The sequence below is a fragment of the Cavia porcellus genome, unplaced genomic scaffold, assembly GCF_034190915.1.
Source record: "Cavia porcellus strain 051 isolate PalLab524CR breed Dunkin Hartley unplaced genomic scaffold, mCavPor4.1 scaffold_12, whole genome shotgun sequence".
Classification (NCBI taxonomy): Eukaryota; Metazoa; Chordata; class Mammalia; order Rodentia; family Caviidae; genus Cavia; species Cavia porcellus.
In genome coordinates, this window is record NW_026947495.1 from 61,138,826 (window position 1) to 61,144,555 (window position 5,730).

Genomic DNA, 5,730 nt, shown 5'->3' on the forward strand with positions numbered 1-5,730 from the left:
AAAGTCTTATTTACATCTGTTGTCCCTAGTTCACTAGTTAGAATGGAAGAGACCAAAGAGTGACTCTTTTGGATCTGTTACAGTTCTGAATATAGCAGTCTTTGAATGCATTGTGGATAATTTAATGAATTAGAGTTGACATGTGCACATTTCATGTGTATGACTCTGAACACACTTTTAAAAAGGCGCTGGTGACTTAATGTTAATAAATTTGAAAAAAATTCAACTCTGCCATACACTGGGAAAACCAGTGTATGGAAAACCAATTAATTACATTTAGCCTGCATATCTTTATGTGTAAATATTGGATAAACTGGTATGACATGATTTCTGGGGAACTTAATTGAAACTATCTATGTAAGTGCCCAGACTGCCTGTTTCCCTGAAGACCTCAATAAGTAGAAGTGTTTTCCAGTTCTTGTTTATGGTCAGCATCTGTCCCAGTGGTGTGCATAATAGGAAATACTCAATAATTATTTTCTAGCACTGTCTCAGTGTTGCTAGGAATGATAACCTAACTCATACCAGCGTAAGTGAAAAGAGAATTTACCATAAGGACACAAGACAATGGGTTGGTCTCCAGCATATGGCTGTTAGTTTTTGCTCCCCCATACCAGATGCTGGCTTTTGATTTTGTCTGACAATGATGTTCCAGGTCCTATTCTGCATGATCTTGCACTTCAGCTCCCTAAAATTAGCCTGGTCATTTTTACAAAAATAAAAAGAATGATCCTAAAATGCATATGGAATCAAATAGCCCAAATTGCTAATGCAATCTTCAGCAAAAAGAACAAAGTTGTAGGTGTTATATTATTTGATTTAAAAACTGTGGTATGACTATGTTAATGAAAACAACATGTTATTGTCATGAAAACAGAGACATTGACCAATGGCAACTTTAAATAACAAGACCAAAAGCAAACCCACACTCTTACCAACAGTTGATTTTTCACAAAGGTGTGAAGAACAACACAACAGAAAAAGGCCCATATCTTCATAAATGGTGTTGAAGAAATCAAATCCACATGGAAGAATGACACTAGACTCTTATCTATAAAAATTAAAGTGAATTAAAGACAAATGTTAAGATCCCAAACTGTGAAACTACCAGAAGAAATCACAAGCAGGACAAGCAAAATATAAATAATATGCCATGAAACTGAAAGCTTCTGTATAGCAAAGGAAACAACAGAGCAAAGACACAACTTGCACACTAGGAGAATATATTTGTAAATCATATATCTGATAAGGGACAAATATATAAAATGCCAAAAAGATACAGCTCAAAAGAAAGATAACAAGGAGACCAATTAAAAGATGTAAAAGTAGAGATTAAGACAATGGAGTAAAAGTAGGTTGTAGTTCATACATAGCCTTTCAGTGTCCTGCCATAGACACAGCTGGACTCATGAGGAGAAAGAGTAGGAGCACTCCAGGCATTAAGAGAGACCCCAAAAGAAAGCTAAAAATCAGGGGGAAACGGAAAGGCAATGTAGAACAAAATGAATGAAGCAGTCCATTATACCTAGCCCAGCTTGGGAAGAGATTGCCAACTCCATGAACCTTTTACTCCATAAAGGTAAGCTGGGAGAGGCCCGGCAGCCCCAGAGGTAAATAGCTAGATCCAGGAAGAATTCACTTAGTGCAAGCTGTAAATCCCATGTGGGTATTTACTCAGAAAATGTCTCCTCCTGCATGACGGTCTATCTTTGGGGAAGAAATCCATTACAGTGGCAGCCATGTCTCAGCGTGGTATGTCCGGGAGCCATTTTGAACAGGGGCTTATTGCTTAAGACTGAGCTACACTAGGGGGTCACAGAGCAACTGCATTTCAGGTCTCTAGGATGACCCTCCTGCAGTGACTGGGTGGGAGATGGCCACAGGAGACAGGTATGAGGGTTGGGAGGGTCGTTGCTGATCCGCTGAGAAGTTTAGGTAGCAGACAGCTCAGGTTATGAGGGAATGGTGGTCAGCAGTGCTGCCCTCAGGGGTGAGGAGCCAGGCTTTTCCTGTGTGGTTTTCTGCAAGGGCTGACTCTGGGACTGCCCCCAATGGTTTAGCTCCTGTCACTGCCCACTTCTCGCTAGAGCTCAGTGGTCTGTTTGTTCCCCCAACCTTGCCAACATTTTTCAGGAATACACTTACACTAGTATGTCTGACAAGGCCCCATTGTACAGACGGGGGCTCTGGAGAAACTGGGGCACCCCACCAACCCATATGCCACAAGCTAGATGGCGACAGCAGTGGCTTGCGGTGTACAGGAGGACACAAACCCTAAAACACCTCCGAAGCAAACACATTCCTGACACAGCCAGCATACTACCGACTGGCCCTGCCCAGTGGGAAAGGCAAGGCAGGATTTAGCATTCACTCAGCCATGGCCTGTGAAGCGGGTGTGGATACACAGAAGATCTCAGTGCCATTCATGATCCCACCCCACAGCTGCGGAATTCTGATATCCTTGGAAAGCAACCTCACTCCTTCAAACACCTAGGCATGGAGAAGCCTTTAACCCAATTTGTTCTTTTTTTCTTCCTTCCCTCCCTCTTTCCTTCCTTCCTTCCTTCCTTCCTTCTTTCCTTCCTTGCTTTTTATTTTTTTTTACAAATATAGTTTTTAATGGCAGTTTCCTCTCATTTTAATCTTTTATAGTCTGCAATTTAAACCCATCCCTTAAATGTATTAAAATTAGAACAACACAACCTAATATAATTCACCAGTCACATTCAGAGCATCCTGAATGCAACGACCCTTTCATAATTTAGCTTTCTAGTTTAATGGACACTATAATATGGCACCTCTCTGATCTGACTTTTTACATTTAACATTTGGCTCACATTTTTATATCATTTAAAGTTACCCTGTTCCACTCATCACATGTATAAAATATCCTATTCTTCCTCTTAATATTTTAAAAACTAGTCATTTCTTTCCATCAGAATGGATCTTTTTATTACTCATTCTATGATGCTCAGTGAGTATCAATAACATAGTGACCAGATTAGGGTACCTAGTCTGTTTTAGAAATGTGCTTTCTTCTCCTCTCTAGTCTTCACTACTGTAAGCAATACGTCTGTTACATATTACAGCACTTACACACTGTCCCTGGGAAAGTCTTAAACAATTAGAAAGCCAATATCCTGAGTTCAAGAAAAAGTATTTCCCTTCCCAACAGTGAAGTACTAGATAAACGGTCTTGTCAATATGGCTTAACATCGATATGGCTATAACACAAGGACTAGCCCATTTCCCTTTATTAACAATGTGACCTCATCACAGGTTTTTAGAGTCTAGACTAGTTTTCCGTATGTTTTACATATTTTATTGTTACACCATATCTTTGAAAAACAGAAGGACGCAAACATATGTACTTCTCAATGCTCCTTTCTTTAGATGTGGGCTCCTCGCCTTCCTCCAGCTTTTTTTCCAGCAGGGTCTGACTCTGACAGTGCATTTGCTGGGGAAGCAGCAGGAGCCTTCCTGGAACAGCACTCCAGCGGGGCTGATCACTGCGAATGCCGTAACTTCTTCTAGGACTTTTGTAACAGACATAGCATTTACAAGGTTTCAGTTTGGATTTTTTTTTCCTTTTTTTTTTTTTTTTAAATAAGTGTGTTTTCCAGGTTCTCATTCGTATTTTTCCTTTGAATACATTGCACAATTATTTTATTATTAAAAAAGGTTTTGTATCTCAGGCAAAAAGTTTTTCTCCATTCAGGATGCACTAATGTGTATTCCATGCAACATGCCTGTTGTAGAGAACATTCCTCCAACAATACCACAGACAAAAACCTGCCAGAATGGCACGTGCTCCTCAGTCACTGTCATCGTAAGAAAACTGAGGTTATACTTCATAAATATCCCCGAGACCCCATAGCTGCCTGCAGCACGGTTGATGATTCGCTCCCTTTCTGTCACAGAAAACTGATGTGTGTCTGCTGAAATTTTGTATGTATGTAATTTTGTTGACACAACTGTAATAAAATATTGGAACATCTGGTTGTGATCTACGGCAATTTTTTCAGTTCCATCTAAAGGATTAATGATTCCTGGAACAAGTTCTCCAAAAGATAAATGAATTATTCCGTGAGAAAAGTTGTAAGAGTCATGGTTGCCAAGTGCTCCCAAGTGTGCGTGACCCGAGGATGTGGAATTGCCTGGCCCACCGTTAGGTGAAAATGCCTGGTTACTTTATTAACATAGAGGTAACCACGAATTCGGCCTGCATCCGCCACTGCGATGAATTGTCTCCCCTTGGTGCAAGTGCTGTTGATGCACTTTTAAAAGCACTTTTAAATATCACATCTTGAAGAGAATGCTCTTCTTGAAGTCTGCTCTGAATCAGCTGCAGCATCCGCTGCCACTCTTTCTGCTGTGGTGAAAGATCAGACATTGCTGGTTCATAAGTTAGACCATCTGCAGATGCAACCATGGTTTCTGCTAAACCCAGTACGTCTGCTCCAACATACTGGCACTTCATGGCAACAGTGATATCTATGTCGATTCTCAGTTTACTAGAAAAATCCTTGTCTACTTCATATTATACTTTATCCATGTGTCTTGATATACTGAGAATTCCATTAATAAAGCCATTGTGTGTAAATGCTATTAGAGAAACTATCCCCACTGAAGTCTCCACATAGCTCTGAGGACAGGCATCTAGCTCTTTCACCAAATTTAAGATTTTCTTCCGATTCAGTCGCCTCATCTTCAGGAAAACCTTCCTCAGATAGTCATGCAATTTAAAAATCCATCTTCTATCCTGAGATTATTTCTTTCTCATTTGCATCAAAATGTCCTTTCGATGTTACAGTACCAGTTGGCCGCTATAATTTTCTTTTCTCTTTCTTTCTTTCTTTCTTTCTTTCTTTCTTTCTTTCTTTCTTTCTGTCTCTTCTTTTTTTTCCTTATTTGTTGTTTTCCTCTTTTGTTTACCTAATTTTATTTACTTTTTTGTGGTACTGGGATTAAACCCAGAACCTTCACACTGAACCACATCCCTAGCTCCTTTTAATTTTGAGAGAGGGTCTTGTTAAGTCACTAAATTGTCCAGGTGGGCTGCAACTTTTGATCCTCCTGCCTCAGCCTTCCAGATTACAAGCATGTGCATCATGCCCAGCTTTGTTTACTTTTTAAAAAATTCTTCAGTTAGAGTTTTAAATCTCACCTTTTGCTCCTCCTTTTTATCTCCATTTTCTTTTAAATTTTACTTCTGCCATTCCCCTTTCCCTGACTTTTTCATTTTTTGTCATTACTTTATTATTATTATATTTAACCCGTATCAATTTTAGCCTTTTAGTTTATATTATTATTGCTTCTCTCTCTTCTCCTGACAGTGTGGTATGGTTGTGGCTTTGAACTGATCTTCATGTCAGTGTCTGTCAGTTTGTCTTTCTGTTGTCCTTACTATAGCTTGTTTTCATCTCTCTGAGTGGTGCTGGGAATCAGGCCTTCCATGGAAGAAGACCCTCCCATAAAAGTGGAAGAGATAGCATCTCACCAGATGAACAAATCTCAATGTAGAAACACAAGACATATATAGAAACAAGGAAGATGCTTCCCCCAAAAGTCCATAACTCATGCACGACCGAATGTGAAGATATTGAAGTGAATGAAATGCCAAACAATTCAAAAGATTGATTTTTAAAATAATTAATGACTGAAAAGTGGATACAAAGAAATAGTTGAATGGATTAAAGAAGGCAAGGTAAGATATGAAGGAACAATTCA

General features: G+C 39.4%; 1 pseudogene; it reads right to left on the reverse strand.

The window, feature by feature from the left end:
- Positions 1-3,323: 3,323 nt before the first annotated feature.
- On the reverse strand, positions 3,324-5,342 carry LOC100729860 (endoplasmic reticulum-Golgi intermediate compartment protein 2-like; annotated as a pseudogene).
- Positions 5,343-5,730: the final 388 nt, after the last annotated feature.